The sequence below is a fragment of the Phyllostomus hastatus genome, unplaced genomic scaffold, assembly GCF_019186645.2.
Source record: "Phyllostomus hastatus isolate PE091 unplaced genomic scaffold, TTU_PhHast_1.1 phas_contig_1021, whole genome shotgun sequence".
NCBI lineage: Eukaryota > Metazoa > Chordata > Mammalia > Chiroptera > Phyllostomidae > Phyllostomus > Phyllostomus hastatus.
The window spans coordinates 306,593-321,517 of NW_025333505.1; the positions used below are offsets into that span (position 1 = coordinate 306,593).

At 47.4% G+C, this 14,925-nt stretch overlaps 2 non-coding genes across 2 annotated transcripts; both read left to right on the forward strand.

Moving 5' to 3' along the window:
- The first annotated feature begins 4,767 nt into the window (after window positions 1-4,767).
- On the forward strand, window positions 4,768-4,839 carry TRNAC-GCA. The gene has a single exon. It is a non-coding gene; the product is annotated as a tRNA-Cys (tRNA).
- Window positions 4,840-5,928: 1,089 nt separating this feature from the next.
- TRNAC-GCA lies at window positions 5,929-6,000 on the forward strand. The gene has a single exon. It is a non-coding gene; the product is annotated as a tRNA-Cys (tRNA).
- Window positions 6,001-14,925: the final 8,925 nt, after the last annotated feature.

The following is a 14,925-nucleotide window of genomic DNA, read 5'->3' on the forward strand; positions in this document are numbered from 1 at the left end:
TCATAATCATCATCATAAGTCTAAACATTAAGTGCACAGACCCTGAGAAAAGGGAGCAGCTTCTGACAGGTATGAAGGAGGGTGTGTCCACAGCAGTGGCTCACGCAGCTCCCGAGGGAGACACGTGATGGTAAGAGCAGAGCTTGGGAAAGACTGCAATTACGAAAGTGTCTTACTAAGAAAGGGTAATGCTGGGGGTATAGCTCAGGGGTAGGGCATTTGACTATAGATCAAGAGGTCCCCAGTTCAAATCCCAGTGCCCCCCATGTCATTTGACTTTTACTCTAGTGGCAGTGTAGCTCGTCATTATCCCACAGGCCCAGTCTGGTGGGGTGTAAATTTCCAACGCGTGTTAGAGACTTAAGTGTCACTCCTGTGACCCTCCTCGTGCCTTTCATTTTTACCTCCCCGGCCATACTCATTTGCTGGAGGGGTAGAGGACGTCTGTCCCAGGCTTCCTCTGTGTTTCTCTGGTGCCTGATGATCACCATCCTGGTTTTATTTGTTTATGCCAAGCTTCCTTCAAAAAAAAATAGGATCTGAGGCAGCTTGCAATAAAAGACGCAATAAAAGGCCAACTGATCGAACAGGTATAAAAAAAAGGCAAGGGCTGATGTGTATGAGGCAGTGCAAGTCACAGAGACGGGAGAATCGTGGGAGCCAGGGGCTGGAGGTGGGAGGAGGCAGAGTCGTTGATCAATCCGGACAGTTTCGGCTGGGGAAGATGATACAGTTCTGGAGATGGATGGTGACAATGGTTACACACATGATGAATTACTTGATACCCTTGAACTGCACGCTTAAAAAGAGTGTGTGTGTTTTACCATCGTTTTAAACATTGAAGGCAAAAGAAAAAGCAAGGTCTGAATGTTTAGGAGAGGGGGTCAGTCAATATTCTTGAGCCCAGGTTAGGAGAAGCTACTCCCGCTGAATACAAAGCTTATCTCTGAGCTTCCCGGTGTTCGAACGGAAGTGAGAACATGGCAACTGGTCAGCTGGGTAGAATGTTTTATTAGCTCTGGGAAAGAGCAGGCACCTACACGACAGGGGTTTGCAGAGGCTCCACGGGAGAGTCGGTGGGGACTGCCAGGAGGGAGGGCACAGTCACACCGGTCCTCCAGGTCCAGCGCATAGTCCCCTCCAGGGGCACAACCTAGGGGCCCTAGTAATGGGCCATCTTGGACCTCTTTTACAAAACAACATGGGAGACTGGGTGGCTTATAACAATGGAAAGTTATTTCTCACAGTCTGGAGTTTGGAAAGTGCAAGGTCAAGCCACTGGCACATTCCGTGTTTGTGAGGACCCGTTTCCTGGTTAGTGGACAAACTGTCTTCCTCCTGCGTCCTCACGCACCCAAAGAGACGAGAGAGCTCTTCTGGGGCCTGTGTCACAAGGGCACTAATCCCATTCCTGAGGGTTCTACCCCGTGACCTAATCACCTCCCAAAGGACCCACCTGGACATATTAATTTGGGGGTCCCACAAACACCCCATCTGTACTACATGTCTGTATGACCTAGGAAAGGATTTTTTAACACACCCCCAAATCACAAATTATAAAAGGTAAACTTGCCTGGCTAGCGTAGCTCAGTGTATTGAGCGCGGGCTGCAAACCAGTGTTGCAGGTTCGATTCCCAGTCAGGGCACATGCCTGGGTTGCAGGCCATGACCCCAGCAACTGCACATTGATGTTTCTCTCTCTCTCTCTTTCTCCCTCCCTCCCATCTCTAAAAAAATAAATAAATAAAATCTTTTTTTAAAAAAGGTAAATTTGATATCTAAATTTCAATTTTATTAAGACAAGACATTCCTTAAGCAAGAGACTCTGAATTTTGCAGCCACGTAAGATGGAGAATGGATTTGTCCCAGAATATAAGCCGATGGAAAGGTCATAGAGGTCTGTTGCAAACATTGTGGACATACTTCACACTCCTGACCTGTCCGCTTAAAAATGGCTTTAGATGGTAAATTCTGCATGCTTTTTCCTTCAACTTAAAATTTTTAAATTATTTTTAAAATAATTTCTATACAGAAAAAAAAATAGCCCAGCAAAAGAATAGAAAAAGACAGGTCAAATAATTCACAGAAGAGGTTTATTATGCCAAATAAACCTATGAAAAGATGCTCAATTTTGCTAGAAATGAGCGAAATGAAAATTAATTCTAATAATAGAGAGGCACCATCTTCACGCCCCTCCCAAAACTTAGGACATGTGGAGATTTTACTAGATCAAGAGTTGGCGAGGGGGAATGGTATTTGCATCTGCGCACAATGGAAGTACAAATGGTACACTCGCTATGGGGAAAATTTGGGCAATAAAAATCATAAAGTAAAATGACGACAATTACATAACACTGTAATAGTAACATTAAAAGTGTGCATACAATCCAGGAATTTCATTTCGGGGAAGATCCCCCGGAGAAACCGCAGCAGAAGAGCATCCGGAGACGTGTACAAAGCTGTTCATTGTGGCATCATTTGCAAAACAACAGGAAACATTCCTAGTACGTTCATTCATAGTGCAATAGATACATAAAACTTTTGCACTTCTATAAGGTACCCAAATAAAGCAGTTGAAGGTAGTTTGAACTGAGAGTCCTGGATAAAACAGGTACAGGCAGGCAACAAAAGCAGGAGTGAGACAGAGCTCCCTGGGCACACCCCAAAGTCCCTCCTGGCGATCAGATCACTCACCGCCCCCTTCCCCAGGTGTGAGAGCGTCATGGCGCTGGGGATCGGCGAGTGTTGTGCAGACACGCTTTTCTGGCCAGGCTGTGCTGTGAGGACCCCTCCTCGGCAGAGGAAGAGTCGGGGCGTTCTGCCCCACGTTGAGCCTAGGGTAGGGGCTTCGTGGGGTCCACTAGAGGCCCGGGGCTGTGTCCTGGGGCTGGTGTCTGCAGTGGGGTGTGTCTAGCCCTCTGGACAGAGAGGGGCCAGGCCACGCTCTGGGATCCACAGGTGTCACCCGAGTGGGTGGGCGCAAAAGGCCCACGAGGGTTTCCTGGGCCACACAGAGAGAGGCATTCTGGAGCGATTTCAGTCTCCCTGCGAGAGGACAGGGCCACGGGCCCTAACAGAGTGATAGCTGGGACGCAGATCCTGGAGAGCCAGGAGAGGGACGCACGGCCGGGCCATGGAGCTGGTCGGGGTCCCAGCAGAGGCCTCGGGACGTTCGAGGAGACGCCCCAGGAGCAACTCCAGACGTTCCCCAGCCCGGAGAGAACGAGTCTGTCTTACCCAGAACTCACCCAGTGAGAGCTTTCCGCGTCCCCTTCCCTCTCCTCCTTCCCTTCCTTCTCTTCGCCTACGCGCGAGCATTGGATGCCACGGGGGACCGGGAGACGAAGGACCATGTCCCCACTGTCCCCCTTCTCGGGGAGGACGGACCTGCAGTCAGGTCCAGAGTGCTGGTTACTGCCGGGGACGGGACACCCTGATGACGGAACTCAGCCTGCCACCCGGGGCTTTCTGTCACCTAGGAATGGTCATTCAAGTCGCCTGGAGAAGAGAAAAGATCACCGAGAAAAGTTTAGAGGGACGGCATGAGGTTGTCAAAGACGAGGTTGCTCTTCCTGTGACTCCGTGAGGGTTCGGAGACAACGGACCCCTCACATGCAGCAGTCAGAGGCGAACTGGCGCGGCCACTCCGGAAAACAGGGTGACAAACTCCTACCACACTGAATGCACACTCTCCACGCGTGGTGGCCGGTTTTCTGTGTGGCCTTGCCTGGGCCACGTGGCGCTCAGATGTTTGGTGGGACACCAGCCTGGGTGTGGGGGCGAGGGTGTTTGGAAATGAGAGTACGTGCAAGGAGGCCCCTGGGACAGGGAAGCAGCCCCCTGCCCGCAGCCCGTGAGGAGCGGAGCCCTCTCTGCGGCAGCACCTGAGAGCGAGTTCAGACCCGAGACCGGCTCCCCCAGCCCCAGGCACACCCTCAGGTGAGCAGCGCCCACGGACAGCGCACCTGCAAGCTCCTGAGAGACCCTGAGCCAGAGGCCCCCAGCAAAGCCCCCCCCAGATCTCCGAACCCCTGAACCTACAAGACAGGATGAAGACTTGTCATCCCAAGTTGCTAGGTTTTCGTTTAGTTTGTGTCTAAGACGGAGTCCTTGTGCCATCAATGCTGACGCACCTGCCCTAGAACCTCCCAAGCCCCCTGAACCTGTTGGGGAAAGCACCAGGAAGACAGGGACTCGGTCGTGACGGAGACATCCCAAGAAACAGTCTAGGAAGTATGTGTCGTCGTGGACTGGAGGGGACAGCTAAAGAACAGGCGGGAAGCAGCCGTGAGCCCGGAAGGCAGGGCACACAGGACAGAAAGGTGAAATCAGAGCTGAAGTTCAAGTGCCTTAGAGATCTGAGTCCGTGCTCCCCAGAGATGCCCCCCACAAGCTTGCAGGACTCAGAAGGGAGGTAGAGGAGCTCGTCTTGGCCCCACACTGTGGACAGCTCGAAAGTAGCCTCCACTGATCAGCAGGTGAAGAACAGTCCAGTCCTTGCTCAGGAATGATCAGCTCACCTCCGGGCTCCATCTTCCGCCTGGTACACCAGGCAAGGTGCACACTTCACTGCCCCAGATGGACCCTCAGTGACCTTTGACGCTGGTGCTCAGAAGAGATGGCACCTTTCTGGGAAAGGAATAATTATGGCCTAAGAGTCGCAAGTACAGTTGAGCAGGACTAGCAACCCTCTGCTGAGTCAGAGTCAACAGCCTGTGTGTGAGTGGAGGTGTAAAGTGTATTAATTACACATCATTGTTAATGAGAGGGGGTATAGCTCAGGGGTAGAGCATTTGACTGCAGATCAAGAGGTCCCCGGTTCAAATCCGGGTGCCCCCTCAGAGAGTCTCTTTTTCCTCTTTGAGCTGAACTGACAAAGTCAGTTCTATGGAGACGGTACTGTAGTCCCCCTTTACAGCCCTCCCTTCTGATTCAGGACCCAGCCAGGCACTGGGCACAGCCTTGAAGGCCAAGGACAAGACCAAATCCACCCCCAATGCCAACTTCGAGGGTCTGTTTCTTGGGACCCCAATGGGTCCAACTTCAGTATCATCCACAGTCCAGTCCAGAGACAAAAACCGAGCCAGTTCTTCTAACCGGATGTGATGTAAATTATCGCTAGCCAGCATACCAATGTCCTGTAGCTTCTGCAACAAAGTGCCGCAGCGTGGGTGACATAAACAACAGAATGCGGTGTCTCACAGTCCTGGACGCCAGCGTCTGAAATCGAGGTGTCAGGCGGGCCGTGCTCTCTCCTAAGGCTCTAGAGGGGCGTCATTCCTGGCTTCCTTCCAGCTTCCGGTGTTTGTTGGTGACCCCTGGCCTTCCTCGGCTTGTAGATGCATCACCCAGGCTCTGCCTCTGTCTTCGGCCCGTGAGTCTCTTCTCTTCTCATGACACCCATCACATTGGAGTAAAGACCCATCCTACTTCATGTTAACAAATCCCACTATTTTAGGTAGAGACAGGAAGAGAGAGAGAGAGATCAATTTGTTCTTGAACTAACGATGCATTCATCGGTTGATTTTTGCCTATGACCTGACCGGGGCTTGAACATGCAACCTTGGTACAACCTTGGCATATTGGGAGTGCCGTCTTTGAGGGGCTTCAGGCTGGGTCTGGCCACAGGGACCTGGAGTCTATTCTCAGGTGCTCAGCACAAACCCACTGCACAGATGTGACTGCTGGTCCTTCCAGCTGTCAGGGGCTGCTCCCCAGGTTACTGCCCCACCCCCGGGGCCTGACGGTGGAGAGACTATGGAGCTGTGGGAAGAGGGAACCTGTAGCTTCTTCCAACGTGGGGGGATGAGTTGGCAGTAAGGCAGGTCTGGCAACTCAGCCAAGCCACGCGGAAGGGACATCTAGGACAGGTGCTCTGGGTGTGGCTGTAGGTACAAAGGGTGCTCATCAGGCCTCACTGGTATGGCAGGGGGTATAGCTCAGGGGTAGAGCATTTGACTGCAGATCAAGAGGTCCCCAGTTCAAATCTGGGTGCCCCCTAGCATTTTAGTCTCTAAAGGTCTCAAAGGAGTTTCAGTTTTCTCTCTTCTTGCTGAGTCTGGTCTCCCAGTCTTCCTGCAAAGGGTGAAGAAGCAGAGGGACCCATCCCACCCAGCACAGGGCTGCTCTGCTCAGGTGATGTGTTTGTCCAAGTCCTCTGATCTCCCCACTGTCCCCTCGCCTGGTCCCCTGCTCTCCAATGTGAATGTGATCTCCTGGCCGAGCCCGAGGACTTGGCCTTCACTGCGGCCAGAGAGAAATCGAGATCCCCTGTGAGGGAACAAGAGTTGGACTGCTGGCCGGCTTCTCAACAGTGGCCCAGGAGGCCAGAGACGGTGCAACTCCGCAGCGCGTGTGTTGAGAAGAGACAAGAGTCAGCTCTGAATTCTATCCCCAGCTAAACTGTTCTTCAGGGGCAGACAAGGCTGAGCATCCCCACCAACAGGCTCTCACTAAAGAGAATTTTAAATACATATATTCGAGAAAAAAAAATGTTCCCAGATGGGAGGTCTGAGTCATGAGAAGGAAAGTGGAACAAGGAAATTGTAAGATACGTAAGTAAATCTAAAAATCACTGACCATATAATACAATATCAACTTACAAGGTTTTTTAAAAGGAAGAACTGGCCGCATGCTCCTCTAGTGTTCAGCCAGCACGGCCGCCCTGGCAGCATGAGCGGCCTCTTGGGGCGTGCCCTGCTGGGGAGGCTGTGGTGAGGCCCACCCGGGCCCCTGCCTGCTGGTGCACCCCGGCTTGGGTGCCAGAGAGTGTCCTTGCTGAGCACTACCGAGACCCTCAGAGGAAGCCCCCCTACCCAGCCTGCATCAGCTCCATGAGCTCCCACCGAGGAGGCGCGGTCTGGGGAGGCCCCAGTGCGGGCTGTACATCAAGCGTGATGGTAGGACACACGGACTCAGCTGAGGCCGCCCCCCTACCCCTTCCACACCTTCCAGGAAACTTCAGCTTCCACATCAGCAGGAGCGTCGTCCACGCCAGCGACTCGGAGGAGGAGGCCCAGAGGGGGGAGATCCAGCTGTGGTTCCCAAGCAGTGGGCTGGTGGACCCACCAAATAAATAAATCTCTTTTTTTAAGATTTATTTATTTATAGAGAGGGAAGGGAGGGAGAGAAGGCCACCGCAGCGGCCTGCACCCAGCCTGAGCTGGGGCTACTCCCACATCCGCCTGGACCAGCTGCCTCCGTCCCCAGGAACTCGGGCCACCCCTGCGCTCTGCTCATCTGGCCCAGACCTCGTCCCTGCCGTCTCCAGAAACTCGTAGCTTAACCTCCTCCCCTCCAGGGGGGAGACATTAACATTCATCGTGCTGTGAAAAATAAGGTAGAACCAAAATACTGGTTAATGATAACATAAGGAATGGGATCATAAGAGTTCAGTGTCATTTGAGAGGACAGTAAAGAGATTTATTCACTTCGACTTTAAAACTTTACATGTAGAAATATCTAGGATACCATTTATTTAAATATATACATATATAGCGAGAGGGGAAAGTGGGGAAGAAAGAAAGGGAGAGAAATACCAATATGAGAAAGAAACATCGGTTTGGTGCCCTGATGAGGAATCGAACCGGCGAACTTTCGCTTTGTGGGATGACACCCGACCCGCTGAACCAGACCACTCAGGGCTGGGGTATCATTTTGAAGGTTGCGTTTTGCCAAGTTAAAGGCAGTAAGGGAATGCATGGCTTATGCTAGTCATCTTGCCCAACACTCATTAATTGTAGTCATTTGTTGCTTCTTTTAGATTTCTTTTGTACGCGATCGTATCGTCTAAAAATTCAAACATTTTGTTTTTCTGTCTGTTCCTTATAATTTTATTTCCTTTTCTCACCTTACTGCACCGACCAGGACTCCGGTATAATGCTGGATAAAGGCCTTGACAGTGGATACTGTCTCATTTTGATTTCACGAGAAAAGCTTTCAACATTCCACTGTTAAGTCCATGCTGTGGACCTCACTTGTGTAAATGGTCTTTACCAAATTAAGGAATTTTCCTTCTAGTTTGCTGAAGTAAAGTTATCATGGATTGATGCAGAATTTGATCAACCCCCTCCTTTTTTAAGCTGTTGAGATAATCATATGCTCTTTGTCCTTTAGTCCATTATTAAACGGTGAATTACATATATCGCTTTTTATAAAACTAAACACGCTCTACATTCTAGATGTAAATCCAACGTAGTCATGGAATCCTATCATTTTTATACAGGGCGGGGTTAAAGTAGATTTTCGGTTACGCATACTCAAACCAGAGTTTATTCTTTCTTTACAGTTCTTTATTTATCGATTTGAGAGAGAAGAAGGGAGAGAGGAAGAGACAGAGAAACATGGATTTGTTGTTCCACTGGGTTATGCGTTCACTGGTTGACTCTTTTTTTTTTAAGATTTATTTATTTATAGAGAGGGAAGGGAGGGAGGGAGGGAGGGAGGGAGAGAGAGAGAGAGAGAGAGAGAAACATCAGTGTGTGGTTGCTGAAGGTCATGGCCTGCAACCCAGGCATGTACCCTGACTGGGAATCGAACCTGAGACACTTTGGTTCGCAGCCCGCGCTCAATCCACTGAGCTGCGCCAGCCAGGGCTGGTTGACTCTTGTATGTGCCCTGAACTGGGGATCAAACCCACAGCCTTGGTGTATCAGGATGACGCTCTAACCAGCTGTACAACAGGCCAGGGCTCAGTGTATCCTTGCATTACTATTTATTAATAAATGCATTATTTGCCATACAAACAACTCCAAGCCTGCTTTTGCCCATCCCTATGTGTTTAGTTAGATTACAATTTATCTGATTTGGACCTATGTTATGAGTCAGATCAGCCTATACTTTTTTGTTTGCACTGCCCCTGTTGGGTTTTGATATGCAGATAGTGTTTTAGGTATCTTCTGTACATAGAGTTAGCGATGCTTTAACCCAGTATGACAGTCTTTGTCTTTTGATCTGGGGCTTTCCATTTATTTCCTTTCAATGCAATCGCTGATATGTTGGTATTCACATCTACTACCTTATTTGGTGCTTTCAGTGCTTATCCCTTACACGTTTTTCTCTTTCTATTTTTATTTGATTGAGATTTCTTTATAATGTCATTATGCTCCACTGCTGGTTTGCAAATATAAATGCTATGTCTTCTATTTTTGTGGTTATACTAGAAACTCCATCAGCCTGTGTGTGGTTAACCAAAAACTTTACCCTCCTCTCAGACAACACAGGCTTCTTACAACACTTTAACTTTTTTTTACTTCCCTCCGGCTTCTTATGATTCCAGCGGCCCCGGGTGCTACTTTGGCATCCTTTGTTCTACCGCCGTGGAATTCGCTCCAGGCCCTTACCCATTGGTGTTGTGAGCCTTCAAAGCTGCTGGAGCCCCTTCCTCTTGATCAGCATCCGGAGGGCTCAGGATTCCTCCGTGCGGCTGCAGCTTCTCCGGAGCGCCCCCCTCACTTCCTGCGGAGGGGAAGGAGCGCGTGGGTGTTAGCTCCAGGTGTCCACCGGCGGTGTGGCCAGCGGCTGTTTCTCCCAGAGCTGCCGCCGCATCTTCAAAGCTGGGGGGCGTGCTTTCTTCATGCGTATATTTTTCAGTTATAGTTTCCACTCATTCTTGTCCTGGGTCAGTTTCAGGTGTGGGGCACAGCGGTTAGAAAAGCGTGTGCTGTGCAGAGGGGTCCCTCTGCTGCTTCAAGCCCCCAGCGGGCCCGTCTGCAGTTACTGTGTGTTACTCTCTTCCCTGGGCCGCACTTGACACCCCCGTGGCTGCTCTGTGACCGCCAGCCTGTGCTTCTCCATCCCTCCCCTTCTTCGCCCAGCCACCGACTCCCCTCCCCTGCCCTCGTCAACTGTCAGTCTGCACTCCTCTGAGTCTGTTCCTATTTTCTTTCTTTATTTTGTTCTTTACATTTATCTTTCTCTGTCTGACTTATTTCACTCAGCATAATACCTTCTAGTTCCGCCCATGCTGTTGCCAAAGGTAAGATTTCTTTTCTTTTTTTTTTTTCTTTATTTTTGTGGCCGAGTAGTATTCCACTGTGTACGTGTACCACAGCTTTTTGATCCACCCATCTATTGATGGATATTTGGGTTGCTTCCATATCTTGGCGATCGTAAATAATGCTGCAGTGAACATAGGGGTGCCTATATGTGCCTATATTCTTTAGAATTGGTGTTTTGTGTTTCTTTGGATATATTTCCAGAAAAGAAATCATTGGTTTGTTGTTGGTGTTGAGCAATTACAGTTTTTGTTATCATTAAGTTTCTGGGTTTATAATTCCCTTTACTGGACACTTGCATGACATTCCCAAAGGACCAGAAAGGGGAACGCCTCAAAGGCCCCACTGCAGGTTGCACACCTGGTGTGTAAATGGCAGCTGGCCTCTGCGTGTGCCTGCCCTGCTTTCAGAAGAGAAGAAACCCTGAACTGGGGTGCGGGGGGCAGCTATTTTTGGAAGATTCTGCTTGGCTCCCTAAATCATCCCCCCCAGGACAGCCCCCACGCTCTCCACAGGTAAGGAAGGTGTTTCCCTCTGTGGCCCCACAAGAATCTTGCCCCAACCAGCTTTGGGTCTTCCTGAGGCAGCTTGCAGTGCCGCCAATATCCCCCGAGTTTTTTCTGGCTGACATCAGCAAGTCCTCGCCCAGAAGGGAGTGAGCGTGAGCCTGCGTTTTACCGTGGGAGAGACGTGCGTTTGGATGTCGTCTCTACCATCTGCCATCTTCGTGACAGCAGGCAGGTCACTTGGGCCCTGGGAACTTCATTCTCCATGTCTCAAACATGGGTGTGTCTACGAATTGCTCTACAGAGTTGTATAAAACCATGTGCCCTGAACTTGAGGAGCAAGTTAGAGGATGTTCGAGATAATTTTTGACGCTCTATAATTTTTGCCTGATATCCTGGCTTTATGTGGAATCACTTGCAGGGAAATAAAGTAGGACCAAGATCAGGCCAAGAGAGTAAATGAGACTTGTGAGCCCTGGCTGGGTGGCTCAGTGGATTGAGGGCTGGCCTGTGAACCAAAGGGTCACCGGTTCTAGTCCCAGTCATGGCACATGTCTGGGTTGCAGGCCAGGTCCCCAGTAGGGGGTGTACAAGAGGCAACCACACATTGATGTTTCTCTCCCTCTCTTTCTCTCTCCCTCTCTCTAAAGATAAATAAATAAAATATTAATGAGGAAAAGAGAGCCAAGGAGACTCCAAGGAGACTTCAAGGTAGACAGAAAAAGGTGCCTGTCAGCATAGTGCAAAATCTGAGGCCAAGGGATGTGGGAAGCAAAGCACAGGGAAAGAATGATAAATGTCAGTGGAGACAGACAAAAAGAAAAAGTAAATGCATCCATCTCAGGATGTTGGTGGCCACTAGTAGTAAAATACAAAATAACTTCAACCTATTTACACCATAAATATAAAACGATTTTTAAAGCTTACAAATGACGTCCATAAGTTCAGCCTAGGTGGACAACAACCACTTAGAGATCTTTCTCTGCAGTCACAGGAACGAGATCAGTGCACAGTTGCTGGGTCTGCACGTTTGCCTGGGTGAGAGCTGCACGCTCGCGGGGTGGCCTTCAGCCCCAGCTCGGCCTTCCGCCAGATTCTGCTGTGTCTCTGTGGCTTCAGCCTTGGCCTTTGCCAAGCGGAAGAGCTGAGCACTCAGTGTCCTTCCCGGCACCTCAGACTGGCCGTGAGTGATGACGGCGGCTGGGGAGATTGCCGACGCGTCCCACCAGCGCATCAGTCTGCAGTGGCAGAATCACGGCCGGGCATCGCAGTTATTGGTACTCCCTGAGTACCTGCTTTCCGGGGCAGGGGTTCCAAATTCTAGCAGAAACAAAGAGTGTAAGGTCTGATGATGGGCTTCTTATGTTGAAATGCTAACAGCCAGTTGAAGTGTATATGATTGTATTTTTTTTAAAGATTTTATTTATTTCTTTTTAGAGAGGGAAGGGAGGGAGAGAGAGAGAGAGAAACATCAATGTGCTGTTGCTGGGGGTCATGGCCTGCAACCCAGGCATGTACCCTGACTGGGAATCGAACCTGCGACCCTTTGGTTCGCAGCCCACGCTCAATCCACTGATTGAGCTACGCCAGCCAGGGCTTGTATTTTTAACATTGTAAAAGTAAAATGCTATAATAATTATTGAAGGTTATGGAAGGTGTTGATTCTGTGGAATAAATGAGAACTTTCAAATAGTTAAATAAATATATGAACAGTTAATATGAATATTGAGAAAATGTTATCCAGATACCTTTAGAAAGAATGTTATATCTTTTTTGAGCCTACGGATATTTATAAAAATGTAACTATTACTACAGGGGAAAGTAATAAAAGTTATATTACATCATAATTCTAATTACTGTAGAATAATTTGTTGCAATTGCATACATAACACTAAGTAAAATAGTCTTTAGATGCTGATGTTTAATTATTTAATTCTGTAATTGTTAATCAAATACTTAATCATTTAATTATTTAGTCTGTAAATCTTTAAAAAGAAAAGTCCTACTTTGTAATTTTTTACATGTCAGAGGGACATATTAAAAGCAGAATATTAATGCTTTTATGGTTTGAAATGAGAATATTAATATGGCTACTTCAAAATTTCACAAGGGAAAAATACTCAGGTACTGTGTAACACATGTATGGTAAATAATCTTTGCTTGAAACATAATTGAAAATATAGAGAGAGCATGAAAAAAGTTGAGAGTTTAGGTAAAATGAGACACCCCAAATACATTTGTTCCCTCTAAACAATTAACTTTACAAAAATGTTTTTGATAAGACAATGCCTCATGGTTTGGGAACTGTGAAGGCTAGTTTTTTTTTAAGCTTGTAGAAATAATTGCTATAGACTGATAATCGTTTTCAGCAGTTGAACAACAAGGATTTTTTTGAGATTTACCCAAGCCATGAATTCTAAATACTTTTCCTTTAGAAAAACGTGTAAGTACCTTTTCCTAATTTATATTTGCTATGTACAAAAAAATTAATGAAATTCTTTTTTTTTTTATATTTTATTTATTTATTTTTAGAGAGTGAAGGGAGGGAGAGAGAGAGAGAGAGAGAAACATCAATGTGCAGTTGCTGGGGGTGATGGCCTGCAACCCAGGCATGTACCCTGGCCAGGAATCGAACCTGCGACACTTTGGTTCGCAGCCTGCGCTCAATCCACTGAGCCATGCCAGCCAGGCTAGATTAATGAAATTCTTAAGTACGCTGCCACTGTCTCTGGTTTCTGTGACATTTGGACACAAAGGATCAACCTTAATTTCTCAGGTTCGACAACATAGAGGAGTGATGATTAATTCAACCATATTTCCACTTTCCTTACTTGACGAAAGATTCCTGGGTCCCACACGCAGAGTGAAGCTGACTGCAAGTAATATTCATGGAATGCAAAGTCAGTGAAGACAAATGCATGAAATTATCATTGACTGCGGACCAGATATGGTGAAGGCTAGGAGCACCGCACACTATAGTTTGTTTACACCCTTTCATTTTATATTCAGGGATGGAGGTAGCTTCAAAACAGGTAATAGAAAATAATTGGTGGTAAGTGGAAAGGTTGTCAGCCACTTCTGCCAATAACAAATTATATGATATACAGTAGATTTTGAAATTACCATGTACATATACAAAATATTTAAACAAGATGAAACAGCAGCTCTTAGGTCCTTTAAAGACTTAGAACAAAGAAAACCTTAATTTTGTGTTTTCCAGACAACATTGCATAGTAAGACTTACTAATGACCAATAGTTGCTTGCATAGAGAGCAGTTGGTAGGAACTTGCTCAACAAACTGACGTGCTTACATGATTCCTGCTGAAACGATTTCCCTTTGATTCCGTTCCAGTGAAGAAGATGCTACAATTCGTGTGCCTACAGGGAAAGCTAAGATGCAGGTGAAAACTTCGATTACTTTCTTAACTTGAAAACCGATTAAATTGCTTCATTTTCACATTTCTAGGTCCCACCTTTAAGGACAAATTATCCCCCTAGTGATTGTGTATAGGGGCAAGAACAGACAAAAACATTAGAAGTTGGAAATAAAAAATATGAGTACAACAACCTTAAACTTACTTCTGATAATAGGTATCTTCTTGAAATAGTGCACAAAACTTCAGTCTGTGAAATTGCTTCAATGAAATGCCATCACCATCCAAAAAATTTTCAAGACCAAGAATTAAAAGGTAGTGAAGTCTTTACCTTAATAAGTTCCTACTAGAGGAAGGACCACTTAATAAACTAGTAGCAATGTTACCGTATTATACTGGCAGACCTAGCCTTGCTGGCCCATGAATCTAGTTGAAAGTATCTTATTTAGTGACGTCCCTGTTTTAATGGCCTTTGAGGTATGCAGCAGCTGACTATCTACATTTTTAATAAAATTATAAAAATTAACATTCTTTCCGAGAAAATTCAGATTCTCCCCCTTTTTTTCTAGAAGTTCGTTCTGTCGTGATGATATTCTGATTTGGAGAATTACAATTTTTAATTGCCAAGCATTCCTTCCGACCAAACATACATTCAGGTATATTCAGGTATATCTCAACTGGCATACTGCAGGTGTAGCTACTGGCATACTGCAGGTGTAGCTACTGTCTAAAAATAGCTTAGAATGCAGGTGCCCCAACAGGATGGTTCTCATACTTTCGTGATTTATGTTCTTTGTTAGGGACATTGGCTTGATTCAGTTGTTGACATACAGGTTTAGGAAGACTATGACTCACTTGCAGCTTGTTTGAAATGAGAACTGTGCTGGAAACTCCGGATGACGTGACTGTCAACCCCAAACCCAACCTCCCTACGGAACACGAGCTTCTTTCCTGACCATTAGCACAGACCCAACAAACCGACCTCAGTGATCGGGCTGGGAGGACAACTGTACAGTAAGTTTTGGCCCTAACACGGACCACGTGGGTCG